This window comes from Schistocerca serialis, chromosome 5 (assembly GCF_023864345.2).
Source record: "Schistocerca serialis cubense isolate TAMUIC-IGC-003099 chromosome 5, iqSchSeri2.2, whole genome shotgun sequence".
NCBI lineage: Eukaryota > Metazoa > Arthropoda > Insecta > Orthoptera > Acrididae > Schistocerca > Schistocerca serialis.
The window spans coordinates 349,622,575-349,647,691 of record NC_064642.1 but is presented as its reverse complement, the minus strand read 5'-3'; the positions used below and the strand labels follow the sequence as shown (position 1 = coordinate 349,647,691).

Genomic DNA, 25,117 nt, shown 5'->3' with positions numbered 1-25,117 from the left:
TCAAAAAGACTTTGAGCACAGGAACTCAGGATGTCACGCCTGTCTCTCCTGAGGATCACGAAAGAGAAACTTAAACTTCATCCTTACAAAACTCAACTGCGCCATCCTTTAAAGAACAGTGATGTGGAACAAAAAACAAATGGCCCTGAGCAGTATGGGACTGAACTGCTGAGGTCATCAGTCCCCTAGAACTTAGAACTACTTAAACCTAACTAACCTAAGGACATCACACACATCCATGCCCGAGGCAGGATTCGAACCTGCGACCGTCGCGGTCGCGCGGTTCCAGACTGTAGCGCCTAGAACCGCTCGGCCACCTCGGCCGGCGATGTGGAACAGCGATATTCTTTTGCAAATCAGATGACTGAGGGCTTTGAAAATGGAACGGTCGTTAAGCATCAGATTTAGTTATGAGGCACACTTCCGTCTCCGCGGGGACGTGACGTCAACAAACAGAATTGGCTCCACTGGGATGCTGTGAATCCACACGGTCAAGTCGCCTGAACATGGTGTGGAATGGACCCCTCATAGTAAATATGTTAACCGGTATTATTATTTCTTTTGGGACAGAGTCTTCGGAGATGCACTGCAACATTCCAGTACCTTCTTACTGCAGACGAAAATGATTATCTTCCGTGATTCATCACGGAATTCAATTCCAGGCTTTCCACATTAGTTGCCGCAGACGGGAAGCATTTTGAAAACCTTATCTACTAAATTTTAGGTTGTCTGCTGTAGCATAAATATGATAGCAAGAATGTATCACCACACATTATGTCGTAGTAGACAAAAACTTTGTAACACCTATTTTGTGCCACCCTGTACCAGACCGTCGTACAATAGAAACCAAATTCCAAAGAGATAAATTTTTTTGTATGCCCGTGAATGATACTGTGATGTGGTGTAAATCAAAAATCTCTCCGCATTGCACTCACTATAGGGACATCCACTGAAACGCTAGACGTGTGCAATGTCCTAAGCTGGTAATTATCAGTAATAGCTTACTCCGTTCACCTTCCAACCAGACAATCTATTTTTTATTAAATGGGCACCATGAAAGACAGATAGTGGTAGAAAAAGTAATTGTTTTCCAAAAATAAATGGAGGCTTCTGGAAATCCTCTTTGCCTGAAATAAGTTTTTTGAATGACACGAAAAAAAATTCTTGCAGGAACTACAGATGATTAAAAATTATAATTTTTTCGGATGTTAGCTAACAAAAATGTCGCTTCGCCAAATAATACCTCTCAACTGTTCTTTTTTCTGAAGATAGATAATATTATTACAGGCATTTCAAGAACGGTTTTACAGTATCTGGGAAGCCAGAACGCTATGATCACCACTGCAACGTACTTTATTAGAATACCTTGATGAAGAGTGGGTACATGGTGCGCTATATAAGAGGCAGTGAGGATACAGGGAAATGATAGGCCGATTGCATGTAAAGAAAACGGAGAAACTTCGTATTTAAGCGAGTTTGGTATAGAGAAGAAGACGATGATTGGGTGTCAGCTAGGAAATAGTTTCTTGGAACACCGAGTCTCCTTGGACGTCCATGTGATATATCCTGCATATATATATATATATATATATATATATATATATATATATATATATATATATATATATATATATATATATACACCGATGGTAGAGAAAAGAGAATTCGAGGTGGACTATTTCAACTGACAAACTTTCAGTGTCTGAGATGACTCGGACCCTATGAACCAAGGTATGAAATATCTCTTTATCTCAAAGCCTCAAACTTTGTCAGGTGATTTAGTACACCTCGAAGATAGAACGAGTAAAGTGAAAGATAGATCAACGCGCATTGCGCTATCGACCAACAGTGAACTGGATGGTTGTTGAAAATAGCGAGGTGGCATTGTAGACTACTGACTTGCTGAATTACGCCGGTAACATTTCTAACATAACAGCTCATGTGTTTTTTCTACCACCATCTAAGATGAGGGTTCTTGTAGAGCCTGTAAAGGATGACACTGGTTTGCGTAAGGCAAGCGTCAACCGTATCCAGAGCAGCTGTGGCATGTCATACTTTGGTCGGACCATCAGGACCGTGGCTGACCAGTATACCGGGCATAAGTATCACTCATTCTAACAAGAGCCGAGCAAACCTACAACTGCAGACATTGCTGTGGCACCAATCATCCTATGGGACACAACAACACGAAGATTCTGTCTTGCACTTCCAGCTCTTGGAATGGTGATATTAAGGAAATTTGGTAAACCAACGGACACCATTAATCGTGCAAACCGACGCATAAAAACGCCGACAATTGGCTCTACAGCTATGGGCGAACATTGGCAGTGAGTCTGCAATGATTGAGACGCTTGGATACTCAAAGGTATTCTCATTATGCGGTCCACAAATGCTCACAACATACCACAAGATTCAAAGAAAAGACATGTCATCTGAGCCGTGAGAGCACTTTGAAACCAATGGAGAGACCTTACTGGCAAGGATCATTACAAGTGACGAAATCCGGTTTCATCACTTTGAACTTCTACGAACAGGGAATATGCGCTCTTAGACAGCCCTTGTGTGAAGCCATAGAACGTGATATAGGCGATGTAGAAAGTAATTCGTGTGACGGAAATGTTGACTGATATTGTCTCCAAATTCCTACTCTTAAATATAAATATTTTATGAGCAAAAACTCTGGTGTATTATTTATTGGACGGCCTTCGTATATGATACTGTTTTCTAACACACAGATGAAATTATATCCATGTGATGCAACGTCCTTGTTGTCTCACAATCGGTTGAGGGCATTTACTTTTTGGGCTGAATAACACGTGAGGGAAGAATGAACGTGGTTTACAGAAGAGCCAGTGCCGCAAGTCCTACTGGAGACAACGCCCTTTTCGTGACAAGAGGCGGTCTGTCTTCCAAAGACTGTGCACCTAGGCAGGTCAGCGAGAGAAATCTGGCACCGATTGTACCGGGGAATAATAAACTCTTCAAGACCTATGGAAACATTTAGTGGGGCGGATCTCATTTTATTTCATGCAGCTTTCAGGGCCTGTGACAACGAAAGGGGACAAAATACTTGTTGGAAAGTTTTATTGTTTGTGCGTACGCGATAAAATACAGATGAGAATTATTACTTGTAACTGTCACACAATGCTTTCTGATTTCCCTAGTCACTTATTGTCACAGAGGATGCACATTACAAATTTCTCTTTAATGTATTTGAAAGAAGAAGAATATGGTATAATTCATTCCAGTCGACATGCAGCACATTACAGAGTGGGTACGCGATATGACTGAAGAGGGATGGGGAAGGAAATGGGCAGTGCCCTTTTCAAAATTGGAGGGGCGTTCAGGAAGTAATGCAGCACTTCTTATTCTCGCCAGTTTCGGTTGAAAAAATACAGTTTTTTAGGGTCATCATGGAATATTCCTGCTCCAACGTCTGTGGTTTCACGAAGTTCCGATATGTGGTGTTGGTATACGTAGACTTCAAAATGGCCCCTGTAAAGGCGGTGCGTTCCAGGCAGATAGCGGTCATTGAGTTTCTTTTTGCGAAAAACTAGACCATCGCAGATGGTAAACAAGAGAACGGGCTGTTGTTGGGCGAGGCGTTTGTCATCATTGCAACGAGGTCGCGCATACCTGTCCAGTCTCCCACGTGTCGGCCGGTCGCACACAGCTGTGACTCCTGCAATGTTGGAACGTGCGGACACTCTCATTCGAGGTGATCGATGGATCACGGTCAAGCACGTCACAGCTCAAATTCTCCTTCTCCATGACAACACAACGCCTCACGCAAGTTTGTACACCCAAGAGGAACTCACAAAACTTCATTGCACTGTTCTCTCACATCCACCCCACAGCCCGGATCTCGCGCCTTTCGACTTTCATTTGATTAGCCCAATTAAGGAGGCTCTCCGCGGGAAGCAGTATGTGGATGATGGGAAGGCAATTAATGCAGTAAAATGTTGGCTCCGACGTCGACTAGTAGAGTCGTACCATGCAGACATACACGCCCTGCCAGTACGGCGGCGTAACGCCATCGCATTAAGCGGAGATTGTGCTGAAAAATAGGGTTTTGTAGCCAAAACAGTGGGGAATAATATGACGCATTAACTCCTCCAGAACAGGTCATGAAGGCCCAATGGTATCGACCGGCCGCCGTGTCATTCTCAGCCCACAGGCGTCACTGGATGCGGATATGGAGGAGCATGTGGTCAGCACACTGATCTCCAGGCCGTATGTCAGTTTTCGAGATCGGAGCCTCTACTTCTCAATCAAGTAGCTCCTCAGTTTGCCTCACAAGGGCTGAGTGCACCCTGCTTGCCAACAGCGCTCGGCAGACCGGATGGTCACCCATGCAAGTGCTAGCCCAGCCCGACAGCGCTTAATTTCGGTGATCTGACGGGAACCGGTGTTACCACTGCGGCAAGGCCGTTGACAATATGGTGTATTGGAATCCTGAAAAAATCATACTCCTTTCAGAGAAGAAAATGTGTTGCATTACTTATTGAACGCCCGTCGTAACAATCACCTTAAGGGATTTAAGAATATCAAGGAAATCCTACATAAATGTCGAGGTGGGGTTTATACATCTACATTTACATATACACTCCGCAAGGCACTATACAGCGCGTGGCGGAGAGTACACCGTGCCAATAAAAATCTACTTTCTTTCCTGTTACATTCGCGTTTTCCCCCTGTACGAGCCCTAATCTCTTTTATCATATCGTCATGATTCCACGATTCATACACGATGGCGACAGCACTATCGTTTTCGGATTCACGTTCTCTGATTTACGCTACAGTGTTCCGCGACAACTGCGCCACCCTTCTTCCAAGGATTCTCATTTACATTCCCCAGCATTGCTGTTACACTTTCGTACGCTGTACCTACCGGTTACGATCCTAGCATTACGTCTCTGAGTTCGTTCGATATCTTTCTTCATGCCTACTTGAAGAAGGTTCCAAGTATTGGAACAATATTCCTGAATTGTTCATCTTATACATGATTTTTCGTTACACATGTTCTGCATTTTCCCAGAAACCTTCCAATAAATGTAAGACTTCCATTTTCTTCCCCTAATTCTGATTTGTCGTCATCGTCTCATCCTGTAACGCTACCTAGTATTACGCCTAATACTTCTACGATGTGACATGATCAATACGTGCTCCAGTAATCTAGTAATCCGATATAATCGTGTTCTTTCTCTTTCTTATAAGAATTTATTTATTTAATCGTATGGCTAGGCCCCCCGTCGGGCAGACCGTTCGCCAGGTGCCCGTCTTTCAATTTGACGCCACTTCGGCGACCCGCAGTCGATGAGGATGACAGGATGATGATGAGGGAAGCACAACACCCAGTCCCTGGGCGGAGAAAATTCCCCGACCCAGCCTGGAATCGAACCCGGGCCCAGAGGATTGACAATCCGTCACACTGACCATTCAGCTACGGGTGGTGGACCTTATAAGAATGATCTTACATTAATCCACATTTCGAAAGAATTACTTTTCATTACACATATTGGAAATGTTGTCCAAGATTTTCTGCAGTTCTTTACAACAGTTCAATAAGGTTTCTTTCCTGTACTCAACAGCATAGTCAGTGAACAACAGCCTTATAGTGGTGCTAGTTCTATTTGATAAACCGCGTCCGCAGCTCGTGGTCTCACAGTCGCGTTCTCGCTTCCCGAGGATGGAGTCCCGGGTTCGATTCCCGGCGGGGTCAGGCATTTTCACCTGCCTCGAGGTGACTGGGTGTTTGTGTTGTCCTCATCATTTCATCGTCAATCATGAAAGTGGCAAGATTGGACTGAGCAAAGGTTGGGAATTTGTATGGACGCTGATAACCACGCAGTTGAGCGTCCCACAAATCAAACATCATCATCATGATAAATCGTTACCTGTATTGCTTGGCTTGAGGCACACTTGAATTAAATCACAGTCCTACCGAAACCGCATCGAGTGCCTGAGTTACTGTGTCTACCCTCTGCAATGCACCTCGTAGTTGTTTGCAAAGTATAGTCGTAGAGGTACAGTAATTAAAAGTATCCAGACACCCCTACTTAATTCGTAATTGATCACCAGACGTCACGAAAGGCAAACCAGCCAGTAAAGAGGCGAGAAATATTGTGTTGTCAGCTGAGTAGCAGTAACAGCAGAATGGGTCGTTCAGGAGAGGTCGGTGACTTCCAACGTGGAGTAGGCACTGGTTGTCACCTGAGTAACAAGTCCACCGGGGGCATTTCAACCCTACTAAAGCTGCCCAAGTTCACTATTGGCACTGTGATTGTGAAGTGCAAATGCGAAGGAACAATCACAGCTAAAGCAAGACCAGATAGTACTTTTATACTAACGGACACGAACCGTGGATCATTAAGGAGGGTAGTTATAAAAAGTTACCTGAAATCACCAGAAGGAATCACTTGTGACTTCCAGAGTCCTGTCACCAACCCAGCTTTCACAGTGACTGTGTATCAATGGTACGCGACACTTGAGGTGGTGTAAAGAGCGACGCCACTGGCCAGCGGATGACTGAAAAGGAGTGATTTGAAGTGATGAATCACATTGTACCCTGTGGCAATGCGATGGAACGATTGTGTTTTCCGAAAGCCTGGAGAACGTTACCTGCCAGCACCTATAGTGCCAACACTGAAGTATGGAGGATGTGGTGTTAAGTTACGGGGGTGACTTTCATGCTTGGGGGGTGGTCCCCTTATTGTGCCTAAAACATGCTTAAGGATGTGAACACGTGTTACAGCACTGTGTACTGCGTACATAGAGGAACACGCTCTGTCATAAAGCATGACCTGTGAGCCAACGGTCTGCGGACTATAGCATTCATAGCATTCCTGAAATTGACTGAGCTACCCAAAGTCCTTCTCTGTTCCCAATAAAACACCTTTGGGACGAGTCAGAGCGTCGATCTCACTCTCGCGAGGTGGCTCAGTGGTTGGCACAGTCCGCTCGCATTCGGGAGGACGACGGTTCAAATACGCGTCCGGCCATCCTGATTTAGGTTTCCCTTGAATTCCCTTAATCGCTTCAAGCAAATGCCGGGATAGTTCCTTTGGAAGGGCACGGCCGACTTCCTTCCCCATTCTTCCCTAATCTGATGGGACCGTTGACCTCGACGTATCGTCCCTCCCCAAATCAACCAACAACCAACTCGATCTCACTCCAGAACGCAGTGTCCAACATTACTACCTTCACTGTTTTCGGCTTTTAGGAAGAATGGGCAGCCATTCCTCCACAGACATTCAGACATCTCATTGAAATTGTCCCCAGCGGACTTCAAACCGTCAGGAAAACAAAGGAAGTAGGTTACAGTACACTTGTTCGCCCACTGCTTGAATACTGCTCACCGGTATGGGATCCGTTCAAGATAGGGTCTATAGAACAGATTGAGAAGATCCAACGGAGAGCAGCGCGCTTCGTTACAGGATCATTTAGTAATCACGAAAGCGTTACGGAGATATAGATAAACTCCAGTGGAAGACTCTGCAAGAGAGATGCTTAGTAGCTAGGTACGGGCTTTTGTTGAAGTTTCGAGAACATACCTTCACCGACGAAACAAGCAATATATTGCTCCCTCCTACGTATATCTCGCGAAGAGACCATGAGGATAAAATCAGAGAGATTAGAGCCCACACAGAGGCATACCAACAATCTTTCTTTCCACGAACAATACGACACTGGAATAGAAGGGAGAACCGATAGAGGTACTCAAGGTACCCTCCGCCCCACAGCGTCAGGTGGCTTGCGGAGTATGGATGTGATGTAGATGTAGAAAGGCGATGGGTGGACACTTCCAATATTAATGTTTACTAACATGTGCCCTGATTCTTTTGATAATATAATTTAGATCTTAGGGTGTATGGTTAATTCCCTCGGTGTTTCGGACGTCGATGTCAAATTTTGCAAGTCGGAACAGCTGGTTCTGTTTCAAGCAGTTGAAGGATTCTCCTCTCCGTTTTGGTCCTACCACTAAGAAAAAACTGAAAAAACTCACGGCCGTACTGGGCACCGGATCTCCCACGCGGCTGCCACACATACTAACCGCTCACCCGCACGTGCGGACTGACCGCAGTAGCTGGCCACAATTTGTAGTCAGTGGGCCCTTAGTTTTGAGAGTGACCTCGTAAATGTCGTTGGTGGCGATGAGTTGCAGTAAGCACAGTAGCCGGACGTACGGGCCGGCGCCCGCCGCAGGAGGGAGCTGACCGCGCATCGTGGGCGTGTCGCAGGTAGCTGCACTGCCCCGTGGTGGTTGCCCCGACGTGAAATATGCGCCATTGTTTCCGGGTGGCCGCGACCTCCAGACGTAATATGCCCCTCACACAGACTAGACGGCCGCTCTTGCCTTCATGTTCGCTTGTCACTCCGGTACGTTTGCCCGGGGAGTGTATCCAATTTGCCTTTGACGTACATGACACAGACTCGTATGGTAATGCCGGCTGGTAGACTCTGAGGAGATGGTCAAACGCCAGTTTAGAAAGCACATCTACATTTGCGCGGGTCGACTTCTTCCTAAGCCGTGTGCCTGTGTTGTATCTTACGGGGACCTGGACTTCATGGTCTGTGTTTTTTACTAGTATTTTGAAACAGAATAATACAAAACTTTAAGAAATACTGAAGTATTCTTTTACCAAATAATTAGTTTATTGTGACGCCACTGTGATAAAATTTTAAATACTGTGTTCATAATGGAGTGAAAATTGATTTTTATCTCGCGCAATGAATTATGTGTAATTTTAATTTTTTTATTTTTAAAACTGTAAATATTCGTTTATTCAAAATCGTATATGTCCGAAAGTTCTTCACCGATTGCTGTGAAATTTTGACTCAAATCTGCTTTTGAATACGGGCATGTTCTTATGTACGTACTGTGGCGCCATGTGGTTTATATATATACAGTATATGGCGTTTTTATGTATATACTGTGATGCAATGTTGTTAGCAAATAGGAAAGTTGTGCTTATGAATGGGTTATCGGACTATGTTTAGAATACTACAACAGACTTTGGGAGAGAGGGGAGAGGAGAAAACGGATGTAGAAAGGGGGTAGGAGGTGATGGACAAAAAGAGGGAGAGAGAAGAGAGAGAGGGGCAGGAAGAGATGGAGAGAGAGAGAGAGAGAGAGAGAGGAGAGGAGAAAATGAACAGAGAGAGAGAGGGAGAGTAGGAAATGGAAAGTGACAGGGGGCGAGGGAGAAGGAGATCAGGACGTATATCAAATTCCCATACATATAGGAACGCGTGTTTTCTGTTTTCCTTTTTTACTCTCTTTATTTTTCATTGAACCAGACTCCGATACTGCAACTAGTGACCGGCAGTAGCTGCTTCAAAGTAAAAAAATCAAAAGAAATCCTTTTAAATATTAACTTGTTAAAAGAATAAAGCAGGAATATTTACCACTTTATTATTTTGTATAATTTAAAATAATTTTTAGAAGTCAATTTTTTCTTCTAGTAATTTAAGAACATATGATACGCTCCAGTTTAAAATATTTAAGACGTTGTTGAATAATCTAGTTCACTGTGCAGGCAAGCACTGTATTACTATTCAAGCAAAATTCTGTTTTCGTAGCTTTAATACTGCATGAGGTAATGATATCTAAGTGAGCAAAATCGTTAATTATCGGAAACTGAAACTAAGGATTTGCATGTCATTTTCTTCTTAATGATAACATGTCAGAGCATTACAGCTCCACCATTTCGTTGATTCTGAATGTCATTTTCATCTTCTGTAGTTTTATTTCCTTTCTTTGGTATTCTAGCCTCTTTTGTCAAGCTTTCAAAGGTTCTGCAGTGACACGTTGCCCGTCCACTCGTAGGTACCCATTTTCCGTGCTGTCGTCAGTTTTGATGCCTAGTCTGCTCATGGTTTTTGATCTGCTTGTTCTCTATCGTGAAAACATATTATGGCATCCTCGACACCAATCTGAAAAGTTGACATGCCAACATAAACAGTTTTTGGCAAGCACTTCCAAATGCAGCTATTGAAGCCTTCATTTGGATTCTGCGTTTTGCCAAGAGAACGTGTTTTCACGAGTTTAGGATCTGACAGATCCCTGTATATTGCTTTTAGTTCTACCATAACAGTTTCCGGTCTGGGTTGCGCATGTGTATGTTTTTGTCCATTTACTTCACACCTGTTGTACTTAGCAATTCCTTTTGGCAACACAGTTGTGTTGATTACGGTAAAATTTGCTTCTGTAATGTAACTTCTTAGTTTTTGCCATTTTGCGATGCAAAATCGTTGGACTACTCTTGAAACAGTTACAACAACAAGTTTATAATACGAAGGAGCGCGCAAAACTCAAGTAAACTGAAGTAAGCTATTTGGATCGAAATAAATTCCTGCTCGCAGTACAGTCGATTCATCTTCAAGGATATCACAAAAGCGAGTTTCAATGGAAATATTGGACCCAAAATTAAATAGCGAGACATTTTAGGCAAGGTTTGGTGTTTGACAGTAGTGTGGTAGCTGGGCATTTAAAGAAAACGCACCGCACCTGCTTTAAAAAGGTGTTTAAGCGCGAAAATGGTGAAGTAACATACATAAAGCACATATTCTTAGAATTACGAAGAATCACAGAATTTTATTAAATGAAAAACAGAACTTCCGTAAGTGTAATCTGCTAGGGTTCCTCCTTAAGCAATTCCACTCTGGGGGATTGCAAAGCAAATGCGTACTTCAGGGTCTCACTCCATGTATGCTACTGAAGAAAACGTTTCTTAGTAATCGATCTCAGCTCACCGTTCAACGGCGATCCATCGTAAGAAACGATGGCAACATGGAACATACGTCAATGAGGTGAGAAACGATTGGTATGGCGGTCAGTCGAAAATAAATGCACAACAGTTTTTTCAAAAGTCCAATTTTTATTCTAAATTTTTGTTATTCACTGAGGTCACATAAACATTCTTCCCGGTTATATTCAAATTTAATTCGCTGTCGTAGCACTCCGTCAAATAGACTGATACGTTTGATGTTAGTCTGAAGCTACGTGGTGTTACAGACTTCCTGTGTTGTGAGAACAAGACGGTGACAAAACATTCACGAGAGATTGAAGAAGGCGTACAGGAATGACGCTAATGATAGCAGTACAGTTAGTCGTTGGGCAGGTAGATTATCTCGGGATCTATAGCGCAGCGGCACTGAAAACACTCCACACTGCACATACAATGTTCAGTATATTCACAACCTGACTTACGCAGACAAACATTTTATGAACTGTCATTGCGGGTGGGAGTATGACAACCGACTGTATGCAGAATATTGAGACAGTTATAGCTGAAAAAGATTTGCATCAGATGGTTTCCGAGAACATTGACGGATGCTACCAAAAAAATATGGAAGACAGCGAACTTTTGGAACAGTACGAGAATTCTGGGGATGATAGCCTTGTAAGAATCGTGTGATAAGCGATAAAATCATATGGTATCACTTCGAAGCGGGGACGGAACGGCAACCGGTGGAAGTGCACCATCTAACTGGCCGAAGAAGATGAAATTCAAAAGTGTACTTTCAATAGGAAAAGTGATGGTTATTGGATCTTTCGATTCAAGGGGACTGTTGCTTGTGGACTTCATGCCACTTCTGACGCGTCTCTGGCAATCCTTCAGAACTATTACGCTATGATGTGTCGCCTTTGGCAACATCGACAAAAACACCGTATTTTACTGTTTCATGAATGATAATGTCCAGCCATGTGACAGTGAGAAAACCACAACCGAGATCAGAAAGCCTGGGTGGATAACACTGAAACAACCATCCTAAAGCCCTCATTTGGCACCGTCTGGTTACAAGCTCTTCGGTAAACATTACGGAACGAGATTTGAAGATGATAACTACCTTGAGAAGGCTGCTGAGCAGTGTCTCGGACGTGCTAATCTTGACTTGTACCGTGGAGGTGTATGTATCTTACTTAGTTCCACGGTGGGGTACAGCTGTTGAAAGGGATGGAGGTTATTGAAAATTAACATTTTGTCTCTAAAGACTGTATCGGCACACTGTAAATATATCAACTGTCTGGAAACTAAACTAGAAAAAAAAAACATTGTGCATTTCTTTTGGAGTGATTTTCGTACTACCCACAATAGAGAGAGAGAGAGAGAGAGAGAGAGAGAGAGAGTCGCGTAATTTTATCGCTTCAAATAACTTTATGACTAACGAAAGACATTTGTAACCTCTTTGTATTTGGACAAATAGTGACCAACTCGAACAGAAGCAAAGAGGAGCGCGATTCGACAACTTCTTTAATTTCAGAGAACAGGCATCATTTTTTAAATGGAATTATTGTATTTTACCACTTCTTCTAATCTATGTTGCCTGTTATGGTCAAAATTCATTTTCTTAGCAGTCATTTGAGCTTATAGCCCCTTCTCTTCGGATGTTTCCCCTGAGTAACCAGTTCTCTTATTAGCTGTAAGGTATTTTCCATATTGCGAAAAGCCGGCCGAAGTGGCCGTGCGGTTAAAGGCGCTGCAGTCTGGAACCGCAAGACCGCTACGGTCGCAGGTTCGAATCCTGCCTCGGGCATGGATGTTTGTGATGTCCTTAGGTTAGTTAGGTTTAACTAGTTCTAAGTTCTAGGGAACTAATGACCTCAGCAGTTGAGTCCCATAGTGCTCAGAGCCATTTGAACCATTTATATTGCGAAATATATAAAGCGTGAACCGATAAAATTTCGGAGGTAGTTCAGGGATGTTTTTTTAAGTATTTGGGTATTTCCTGTGGTTGCTTAGAAAGTAACTGAATTTATTTTGATTTCTGACCCCAATTTATCTTTGTACTTGTATACTGGAAACGTCTGCACAGTACTGGAAGTGTCGGTTGTATGCGTTGCGTGTTTTGTTTGGAAACCAACTTGTTCCATTCACTCACAATACTTTCTGTTGACAAGAGTTATGCTCATGTTATTCTTAGTCCTCAAGCTTGCATTCTGCACTGCTCAGTTCAGTCTCGCGTTTCTTTTTCCTGCAGTGTTAGTTGTACGTCAACAGTGATACACAGCAGTACTGTGGATAGCTTTACTGATGAAGAGTTGGCCGATATGCGCCTTGTGTATGGGTTCACTGAATGCAATGGAAGAGCGACACAACGACGCTACTGCCGAGCTGTTTCCGCAGCGCTTATAACCACATCGTTGTAATGTAATTAGTGTGACAGTACTCTTCATTACATTGAAAAAAATGTAGACAACTTAACGCTATTCTTTGCATTGTGTAAAATTGGAAATAAATGAACACTCACATATCGATAGTAACAATCTGAGGGCCAAACATGGGAGCGCGATTCTAAGCATTGTTGTGAGACGAGGTCCGTCTGCGAGAGTGGAACTAGTAGGGTCGGTCGAGAGCTAGGAGACAGAAGACGTGTCATACTTCCCTCACGTCATTGATGGCAGATTTACCACACTCAAGGCCTGGTTTCATTTACACACATTAAAAAAAGTGTTACATCACCACGGTTCCCAGAACGCCTGAAGACAGACGTTGACTGTGGATATTGCATCACAGACACAGTCCATTTGACGTTTCAGAGATGTCATTAAACCCGCCCAAAGGCGTTAAACAACCATGCATGAGCGGCGCCTATTAGACGGAGGGGGTCTGAAAGCCCATCAGTTCCAGTCATTCCACGAGGAAGGAGGTACACGGTTCGTGTTATTTGTAGTTCAACCGTACCTAGACCGCGGTTCGATCGCATCCGCATTGTTACTTTGTGCCAGGAAGAGGGAAGTGTCCAGGCGTCTCGGAGTGAATCAAAGCTATGTTTTTCGGACACGAAGGAGATACAGAGAGACAGGAACTGTCGATGACATGCCTCGCTCAGGCCGCCCAAGGGATACTACTGCAGTGGATGACCGATGCCTACGGATTATGGCTCGGAGGAACCCTGACAGCAACGCCACCATGTTGAATGATGCTTTTCGTGCAGCCTCAGGACATCGTGTTATGACTCAAACTGTGCGCAACAGGCTGCATGATGCACAACTTCACTGCCGACATCCATGGAAAGGTCCATCTTTGCAATCACGACACCATGCAGCATGGTACAGATGGGCCCAACAACATGCCGAATGGACCCCTCAGGATTTGCATCACGTTATCTTCACCGATGAGTGTCGCATGTACCTTCAACCAGACAATCGTCGGTCAGGCTGAACGCCTTAGACACACTGTCCAGCGAGTGCAGCAAGGTGGAGGTTCCCTACTGTGTTGGGGTGGCATTATGTGGGGCCGATGTACGCTACTGGTGGTCATGGAAGGCTGTACGATACGTGTATGCCATCCTCCGACCGATAGTGCAACCATATCGGCTGCATATTGGCGAGGCATTCCTCTTCACGGACGACATTTCGCGCCACCATCGTGCACATCTTGTGAATGACTTCCTTCAGGATAACGACATCGCTCGACTAGGGCGGCCAGCATGTTCTCCAGACATAAACCCTATCGAATATGCCTTGGATGCATTGAAAAGGGGTGTTTATGGACGACGTGACCCACCAACCACTCTGAGGGATCTACGCCTAATCGTCGTTGAGGAGTGGGACAATCTGGACCAACAGTGCCTTGATGAACTTATGGATAGTATGCCACGACGAATACAGGCATCCATCAATGCAAGAAGACGTGCTAATGGGTATTAGACGTACCGGTGTGTACAGCAGTCTGGACCATCACCTCTGAAGGTCTCGTTGTGTGGTGGTACAACATGCAATATGTGGTTTTCATGATCAATAAAAAGGGCGGAAATGATGTTTATGTTGATCTCTATTCCAATTTTCTGTACAGGTTCCGGAACTCTCTGAACCGAGGTGATGCAAAACTTTTTTTGATGTGTATATATAGCCAGGAGAGATTTAAATGGCTTAACTACGCTTGAAGATGGAATTCACGGTAAAATTCGCAAGCATAGCCCAAAAGCAATTGCAGGGTTAAGCTCGTGAGTATTAGTCCGAGGTTGCAATTATCCCATGTTTTGCTTGTCCTCCAAATAATAATAATAATTATTGTCCAAATTTAATTAATAAACTTGCTGTGATTATTAAATGTTAATGTAACTTCGTAATTGAAATAAATTGTTTATCCTGCTTATTGATACCTGTGTTATTGTCTATTACTGGACACAATGATTTCTGAAATTTTAAATAGACTTAATTTATGAAATCCCTTCTCACAAGTTATTTAGTAGTTAACAGGACACAAGCAAACTCCTTTTTATTAAATTCATTCTTAGTAACAATAAGCTTTAGCCGCTGCTTTTGCATACTGCTGCGAATTGCTGTAAACCACATGGAAAAGGCAGTCATCTAAAGAGGGGAGTGCAAAACTTAGGGCCTAAACAGACACACTGACAGACCACAATATGTCATGCACTCTAATCCAGTAATTTCCGTTGTGACAATGGATGAGACGTGGATGCCATTTTTCAATCCAGAAACAAAGCGCCAGTCAGCTCAATGGAAGCACACAGATTCAGCGCCACCAAAAAAATTTCGGGGAACCGCCAGTGCTGAAAAAATGATGGTGTCCATGTTCTGGGACAGCGAGGGCTTAATCCTTACCCATTGCGTTCCAAGGGCCACTACGGTAACAGGTGCATCCTACGAAAGTGTTTTGAAGAAAAAATTCCTTCCTGCACTGCAACAAAAACGTCCGGGAAGGGCTGCGCGTGTGCTGTTTCACCAAGACAACGCACGCGCACATCGAGCTAACGTTACGCAACAGTTTCTTCGTGATAACAACTTTGAAGTGATTCCTCATGCTCGCTACTCACCTGACCTGGCTCCTAGTGACTTTTGGCTTTTTCCAACAATGAAAGACACTCTCCGTGGCCGCACATTCACCAGCCGTGCTGCTATTGCCTCAGCGATTTTCCAGTGGTCAAAACAGACTCCTAAAGAAGCCTTCGCCGCTGCCATGGAATCATGGTGTCAGCGTTGTGAAAAATGTGTACGTCTGCAGGGCGATTACGTCGACAAGTAACGGCAGTTTCATCGATTTCGGGTGAGTAGTTAATTAGAAAGAAAATCGGGGGCCTTAGAACTTGAATGCACCTCGTATAGAGATAAATAAACCGGCAGAATACGGCACAACGCTCGGCAACGCCTATAGAAGACGACAAGGGTCTGATGCAGTTGTTAGATCGGTTACAGTTGCTGCAATGGCAGGTTATCAAGATTTAAGTCAGTATGAACGCGGTGCTATAGTCGGCGCATGAGCGACGGGACGCAGCATCTCCGAGGTAGCGATTAAGTGGGGATTTTCCCATACAATCATTTCACGAGTCTACCGTGAATATCAGGAATCCGGTGAAACATCAACTCTTCGACATCGCTGCGGCCGGAAATAGATCCTGCAAGAACGGGACCAACGACAACTGAAGGAAATCGTTCAACGTGACAGAAGTGCAACCCTTCCGCAAATCCCGCACTACTTCAGACATTAGTAGAGTCAATGCCACGTCGTGTTGTGTCACTTCTGCGTGCTCGCGGGGGCCCTACACAATATTAGGCAGGTGTACCAGTTTGTTTGGCTCTTCAATGTAATAGTTATATTATTACGCAGTAACCAGCCGTCGAAGACCACGGTTCCTACATACCAAAATATTCAGAACATATCCCTGAACAGCATTCGAAAATTTGCCTGTGGGGTTCGGGTTGACCCTGTATTTCGCAGTTTTTATTACTGGCTCGAGGAGTTCATGGCGAGCTATTTGCAAGAAACGAATGCGCATTAAAAATATGTATATATAACTAGATTTCAAAGACTGTATATAATTATTAAATAACGATTTTCCTTTACGAGACTGTAGCTATTAGAAGAGAGCCTACATGACTTACACGATCATCTCATCTTTTCCTCTACGTCTATTTTCAAGTGATAAATGAATAACCTGGAATCTTAAATTCTTCAATTGTGTGAGCATGTTGTCCGTAATTGCTTTAAAATTCTTGAGGGTATTTTCGTAAACAGAAAAATAATGACACAAATACTGAAAAAAGTAATCAAGCCACACCAGCCATACACAAATTAACACATAAAATAGGTAACATATTCACAAAACTTATAAAAGAAACAACTCAATACATAAGCACATTCCAAAACTGAAATCAAAACCAGACAGACACCAATAATTTGACATCCATCAGCTCAGTTGCAGAGATTGTGAAAAGACATACATTGGAATGATTGCGGGACATTCGACAAAAGATATAAAGAACACGTCAGAACATTTAAATCCGATACAAACCGTTCAACATTTGCAGATCATCTAAAACAATAACACCATAGACCAAGTAATATTGAAAAAGATATGAACATCATAAGAATCAGTAAAGACATACAACTCCTCCCTGTCCAAGAAAATTTTCATGTACACAAAGCATTAACACAAAATAAACACTCAGTGACCAAATAAATATTGAAAACCAGACTCTACGTAAAATAAGTGGTGAAATTACATGAAAAAGGAAAGAGCCTTTTCCATTCTTCACCCTCCCCCACTCTCCCACCCAACCCCCACCCCTCCCAGTTTCATTATACTTCTTGCTCCTCACTTTTTCCGCTCATCATGGGTTCACCTTCCCTTTAAAAAACTCCATTGCTATTCCTTCTGTACTCTTACACAGTATATGAATGCACAGCAACACAATTAAATGGAATTACACACATAGAATAAACAAAAAAAGTGTATAAGTGGAACACAAACTATTGGCAAGGTTATGTTGGCAACACTACAAAACTCAAGCCATAATACATACAGTATAAAAACAAAAAATTGTGTTGTGTAAAGCATAAAAAATGCATAGCGCTGCAGTGCAGCTAAACAATAGACCACAACTACCATTGTCTAAAGAAGAAAGATATCAACGATGTGCTAGCAAACGGCATTTCCCCATGTAGGCGAGAAATCAAGCGGAAATAATCGTAAGTAAAAACCAGCATATCGTTAACGAACAATTTTTCGATCTTAAAGCAAATCAAAATGTAAATAACTTAATTACAGACCACTAATGATGCTTTACCTCAATAAACGAAGTGCGTCTGGTGAAAAAAAAAGCACGAATTTCTTGTAGTTGCAACGACAAAACGAAAATACCCTCAAGACTTGGATCCTTGACTTGGTCGTAGCATATAACAGCGTATATCGTGGTCGGTTACTAGCTTGCTTTAATCGGAGATATACCACCAAACTGTGTGAAAGAAACCTAATTATATTATTTAGCACTGACAATATTAAGCACCAACTTGGGAAAATATGTGATTTATTCACCTTAACATGTTTCAGGACTACGTTAGGCAACCTCAAAAGTATAAAGCCAGCGGCAAACATGCATTGTCAAACATATAACACTCTTCTTTGACAAGATACTTCTGCTGCTTGCTTTTTACTGTTAAGAATTCTTAGAACTTGATAATGGGGTAAAATACTCCCGGAACATATTGAAAATAAATCACATATTTTCGACAACTGGTACGTAATATTCCCAGTACTGATTCCTGATACAGTTATACTTTGGATTCACAACAGATAAGAACTTATTCTGATTGGGCTATTTGTGAACAATGTCTTTGGTAGACGATATTTTAATGTGTTGGTAATGTGAAGGCGGTTAATTTGCGTCACAAAAGCCAAGCGAGACAGACGAGGGCGCTCAGAACGACGAAGATGGCGATGGAAATTGCAAAAAAGGGAAGCGAGAAGAACAAAGCCGCACGCATTGTGTGTGGTCGCCCCGGAAACGACGCCTCTGGGCTGGAAGTTGTTTTTATACTTCCGGGAAAGAGAGCTGCCGGCTGTGAACTCAGCCGCAGGTGTGGGCTGGACCGCGTTTCCAGGAGGCACGCAACGGACCGGTCCTAAAGCGTGTCAGCGTCACCGCCGGTAGGCACCAGCCTTGTGTTCTCTCCTGACGGTGGATATTTGCCTTGTATATTGTTCCTGTTCCTACTCTGAAGAAATTTTTGGTGAGACAATTAATTGACTCACCGAATCTCAGACCCTGGATGACGCAACAGAGCAAAAGGTGTATGATGTAGTGAAGTGTGTCTGCCTGGTACTGTACATACAGTTCCAAGAAGACCTCGTAACTTTATTGCGATCAGATCACAATGTCCTTCTACAGGGAACAAGGGTGAAATTATGTGCCGTTAATATTGTAGACGATTCGATTCGAATAATACCACAAAAGTTAAATGGCAGTGCCCTACGCCTTTCTTCCAGTATTACAGGAAGGTTTCTAGGTCCCCGGTTCAATACACAGATACACACAGGAAAATTGAAAAAAAAAAGGGAAAGCTGGTGACAACGGAGAGCAACCTAATTTAATTCACTTGTTCAGACCTACGCTTCCTGATAAACTCTCAGAATTTCAAGAAATGCACGACAACTTTGCTGTATTGGAATTCAAACATTTATTCCTACGGGTTTCGGTTCTAAACGGTCGTCCAGGGAAACAGAAAAACAATACAACTTTAACATGCCATACAACATGTCACAGGTGAATGGCATGATCCAGTTGAAGTTAGAAGACGTACCAAACACTCACAGCAAGTCAATGTGGCTCGCTCAGCTGAGACAGACAGAGAAGAGAATACAGTCTGTCTGTCTCAACTGACTCAGCCGCATTGACCTACTGTGAGCGCTTTGTATTTGTTCTAACATAAACTGGAATATACCCTTCGCGTGTGCCTTTTGGTACGACACGTAAAAGACGTATTGAAACTTCCTGGCAGATCAACGCCGTGTGCCGGACCGAGACCCGTAAGCGGGACCTTTGCCTTCCGTGGGCAAGTGCTATACCGTCTGAGCTACCCAAGCACGACTCACAACCTCTCCTCACAGCTTTACTTCTGCCAGTACCTCGTCTCCTACCTTCCAAACCCTCACAGAAGCGCTCCTGCGGACTTTGCAGGACTAGCTCTCCTGAAAGAAAGGATGTTGCGGAGATATGGCTTAACCACGCCCTGGGGGATGTCTCCAGAATGAAATTTTCACTCTATAGCGGAGTGTGCGCTGATATGAAACTTCCTAGCAAATTTAAACTGTGTGCCGGATCGAGATGGAACTCGGGATCTTTGCCTTTCACGGGCAGGTGGTCTACCATCTGAGCTACCCAGGGTGACGGTTTGGAAGGTAGCAGACGGGGTACTGCCGGAAGTAAAGCTGTGAAGACAAGTCGTGAGTCGTTCTTCGGTAGCACAGATGGTTACGGCACGATAGCTCAGCTGTTCGGTCAGAGAGCTGGCTGGTCTCTGTAATAAAAAAACCTGAGTGAACTGAATCAACAACGAACTTCAACGGATGTCATGTGGCGTCCGCTACGAGCAAATACAACGAACAATAAGGAACAAAATGTAAAAAAAAGATGGTAGAGTACTTGCCCGCGAAAGACAAAAATCCTGAGTTCCAGTCTCGATCCGCCACACAGTTTTAATCTGCCAAGAAGTTTCATATCATACAGCAAAGTTGTCTCCTTCCTTAAAATGTTAGGTATTTGCCTTTACGTCCTCCCGTTGAGTGCCTTCCTCGTTTGTGGTTAGTTTCTATTTGACGTCTCCACCTTTTTCTTGGTCTGCCTATTTCTTTTCTCTCTCTGGTCTGTAATTCATTATTATTTTTGACATTCTATTTTCATTTATTCTGGTGAAGTGATCTCGGTATTTTTCCTGCTTTTTCGCCACACTTATTAACAGCATGCTGGTGTCATCCATGAGGATGGATAACACGAGGGTGTTTCAAAGTCGTCGCATAATATGTCTAGAGGCGATAGATCATGCCATGGGGAACTTCTTTTGTTAGAGAAAAGTGTTCGTTGATGCTTCCCGGCGACGCTGGATGTCCCTTTGTATTGGTTACGGCCCTGAGTGGCGGCAAGCGTAGACACTCAGCTGTATGCCTACACCTTGTGTGTTGCCTGTAATCCGCTCATCTGCTCCGTATCAAAGAGAACAGACCCAGTAAATTTAAAGTTCCCGATTCGCTTCTAAGATATATTTCTCCGCTTACACAAACTCTTGCTTCAGGTTTCCTAGTTGAGAATACTATCAGTTTGCTGTGATAGGTAGCAGGCAGCACAAGTGACTAGTAGACCCTGCTAGTTCGATGGAATGTCGTCGTCCCATGGCCGGTAAATGAAATAAAAAGCCTCCTAGCGTCACCGGGAAACATCAGTGAACATTTACTGTGTAACAAAATGTTGGTCACCATGACGTGATTTATCACCCCTAGAAGTTTGATCCACTGACTTTAAAGCACCCTATAGATTTTAACTATCTGCACGTATTTATGTCCTTCATTGTTAATTAAATTCACAGATAGTAATTTTATGTCATTTTTGGATTTCTTGCTAGGATAATCTGTTTCTGTTCAAATGTGCAAGGCGAGTATGCTGCTGTTGTCTTTAAAAAAACTTGTAATGGTCGATGACAAAACCCAATATTCAATATAGGTTCTATAAAGCTGATACATTCACCAAACTGTTTACATGTGTCTAACGACAGAGTTAAAATTGTTACTACACCACTGGTCAATGAGATGTTGCAATACAACTACTTCGAAACAGTCTCAGAAACGACCACCTGGATTGGAAAGCAAGCACCGTAAACTGTCGTTACACCATCTCCGACGGTTTCTGTCATCTCCTTCATAAACAAAACCGGGTAGTTGTCTAAAGTTAAAAAGGAGAAGGACTTCAGCGAAAATCCACAAGCTTCCTTTGGAGCAAATCGAATTTATAGTCTTCTGTCAGCCATCGCCGAGTCGGTCTCATTGATATCAAACGCTACATAAAGCTATAGCCCGATCCACGATCGATGGGGGTTCGCGCATGTCGAGGCACGGTTGAGGAATGCATTGTTGACGATTCCAAGCGACAGTTGTGGTACGCGCATGCGCGTGCTTTTCGCTTGAAGAAAGCGTATATCCTGCAATTTGTGTCTCTCCTCTGCATGTGCAGAATGTATTACTTACCTGCCGGCCGCGGTTGCCGAGCGGTTCTAGGTGCTTCAGTTCGGAACCGCGCGACTGCTACGGTCGCAGGTTCGCATCCTGCCTCGGGCATGGATGTGTGTGATGTCCTTAGGTTAGTTAGGTTTAAGTAGTTTTAAGTTCTAGGGGACTGATGACCTGAGATGTTAAGTCCCACAGTGCTCAGAGCCATTTGAACCATTTTGTATTACTTACCACCACCATCAGCGATGGAATAAATATTCACCAAACAACTCGCTACGTTCACGTTTAATGCTCGCATTAGCTACGGCATTCAGAGCAGAGCGCTCAGAACACTACTGACGCTCATTGGCTGTCGGAGAATCCGTGACGTAGGTGCGCAAAACAAGCCTAAACTCGACCGCCATCGTTCGTGCAACTACTACAGCTGATGACTACCCGTTCTGACATGGGACTTCTGTCCCTCTAGCAAGTGCTCACTCGTTAAGTCGCACCTTTTCTCACAAAAACTGGAAAACAGCTGGCCTCTCCACATCCATTCCTGGGAAACACACTTCTCAACTCTTCCAGTTGTCAGTAGCAGAAGATCAACTTTGCTCATCACTCACTCCCGACTTCATAAACGCGACACTTTTAAAACCACAGCTCCTCCCCACAGGCTCCACGACTCCCTTCCCACCAGTGTTAGGTCTGTCGACTCACTCGTCGTTTTGCCGACTTCAAATTTCTCCAAGAAATTACACAATTATTTTCACATGCAGCGCTTTCGGCGAATCATTCTGTGAAGCACTTCCTGCTAACACTGGTACTTGCTGTAAGGTGTTGCTTCCTCTTGCATAAAATGTGTTAGACACACACCGCCACTTATTTAGCCATATTAAGGGAAGGCACGTCCGTTATTTCCATACTGAGAATAAAAGCGACGCTGGCGTTGACAATAGCGACCAGCACTAGCCGACCGGCGTTGGCACGAAATGGCATGCTAAACAATGACCATATGCGGTACAGTTTGAAAACTGAATAAAACAGCAGGACTGTTGCTTAATCCACGTGTTTGTGGAGGAGGAGGAGATTAGTGTTTAACGTCCCATCGACAACGAGGTCATTAGAGACGGAGCTCAAGCTCGGGTTAGGGAAGGATGAGGAAGGAAATCGGCCGTGCCCTTTCAAAGGAACCATCCCAGCATTTGCCTGAAGTGATATAGGGAAATCACGGAAAACCTAGATCAGGATGGCCGGAAGCGGGATTGAACCGTCGTCTTTCCGAATGCGAGTCCAGTGTGCTAACCACTGCGCCACCTCGCTCGGTGAAGCACGTGTTTGTGTTCCGGGTCGTGCAGCAGGAGCGAACTGCTGTTATGTGATTTTTGGACACTTTTACTTTTTTGACACGGGATCTTTGGTTCCCTGACAACACTGGAGTGAGGAGGACCTCAGATGATCAAGTGATTTTATTTTTTACACAAGATGATGGATCTGAAAATGTCCCGAAATCGACCGTGTGTACCCTATAAAGATTGTGGGTTAAGCAACTGTCCCGCTGTTTTCTTCATTTTTTAAAATGGTCTTGTACAGTTATGGCTGCCCCACAAGAAGAACTCTTTGCGTATATATGCTACGTGGCATAAACGGCACTACGAATCTGTCATAGGACACCGGGAAATTCCTGTTCCTGTACGAATGTCACTCTACACACAGCTACAGCACGGTCCATACCTGAAGGTTGTTGAACTATGTGGGAAACCTACAGAACGCACAAACAGTGACCTCGAGCGCATAAGAAGGAAAGCGGCCCGTATGATCTCAGTCTTGATCCACTGGCGAGGAAGTGTAAAAGAAATACTGAAAAATTTCTTTTGATAGACACTGAAAGAATAAATTTTTCGCGAACGAGCCTAGAAAACTTCGAGAATCGCCTTTGTGGTCAGGAACTACGTATAGCAAGATACTTGAGAGGGCCACCAAGAGAAACGAGTGACCACAGGACAGTGAAACTTTATGGAAGCAGTTGTAAGGACATGGGGAAGAGAAACAATGAAGAAACACACATTTTAATTAACATATGAGAGGGTAACATTTGCTGACTGCGTACCGTGCTTACTTTCCAGGTAACAGATGTAGCTTATTGTGACGACCATCCTTGACAGACTGGAATCGCACTAGAGATACCATTTCACAATTTTTCGCAGCACTTTTCGAACGATGGACGATGGAAAGTTCAGCTATCGTGACGCAACTCGTGCATATCTCCTATTGCGTCCAGCATTCTCAGCAATGGCAACAGTAACTCCATCAAGGGTTTCTAGCGCCATTGGCCGCCGGCCTCTCCCAGGATCAATTTCTAAATGGCCGAATCATGCTTTTCAACCTCGGTGCGGAAAGGGAACGTATCCGCATTTCTTTAATGCGACGATACTCGCCAAGACCAGTCTGCAACTGTAATGCACACTGAACTTGTCTTGCATCCCTATGTCGTCGTATCAGTACCGGCACATAATGACAAGTCATGACACTAACACAACACACAATGCAAATCCCATACTGCAATTAATTCTGCGTCTACACTCAAATAGCGAAAGTTTAATTATAACCACCTTGTACCTGCACTGTAGAGATCGCCCAAATACAGCGAGGCAGATGAGAGCTCCCGCAGTACTTGGCTGCTTGTACTGTATCTCTGACAACTTCAGAATTTGGTAAGGGAAAACGAATGGTACCTTTGCCACGGATTTCATTGTGATTCACAGAGTATAACAGATATGAATGTAGAGGTAGATGTAGAACTTGAACATTGAAATCAGAACGGGGCCTGCCGCCTGCTGTCGTAGACTACTGAGGCTGCGGTATTTGGTCCTCTGGCTGCTCTGTGGGTACGGGGGCGTGGGAACATCGGCAGGCAGGGCACTTACGGTGTGTGTGTGTGTGTGTGTGTGTGTATGTGTGTGTGTGTGTGTGTGTGTGTGTGTGCCACGCCGCGCCGCCTCCCGTCACAATTCGTGGCCCGACGCTCAGCTGCCTAATGCACGCTCTCTCTCTCTCTCTCTCTCTCTCTCTCTCTCTCTGTAAGTAACTCACTGTGAAGGACGTCGGCAGCTGGCTCACTCGGGAAGGTGTTAGCTGGAGGGTCGGATTATAACGTACCGTCGAAAACGAC

The 25,117-nt window shown here is 43.9% G+C and overlaps 1 protein-coding gene and 1 pseudogene across 1 annotated transcript in view; both read right to left on the bottom strand.

The window, feature by feature from the left end:
• The window catches only part of LOC126481697 (laminin subunit gamma-1), a 1,171,409-nt gene that overhangs the window by 493,584 nt on the left and 652,708 nt on the right, over positions 1 to 25,117 (bottom strand). The gene's annotated exons all lie outside the window — the stretch shown is intronic.
• LOC126482762 (5S ribosomal RNA) lies at positions 4,319 to 4,436 on the bottom strand (annotated as a pseudogene).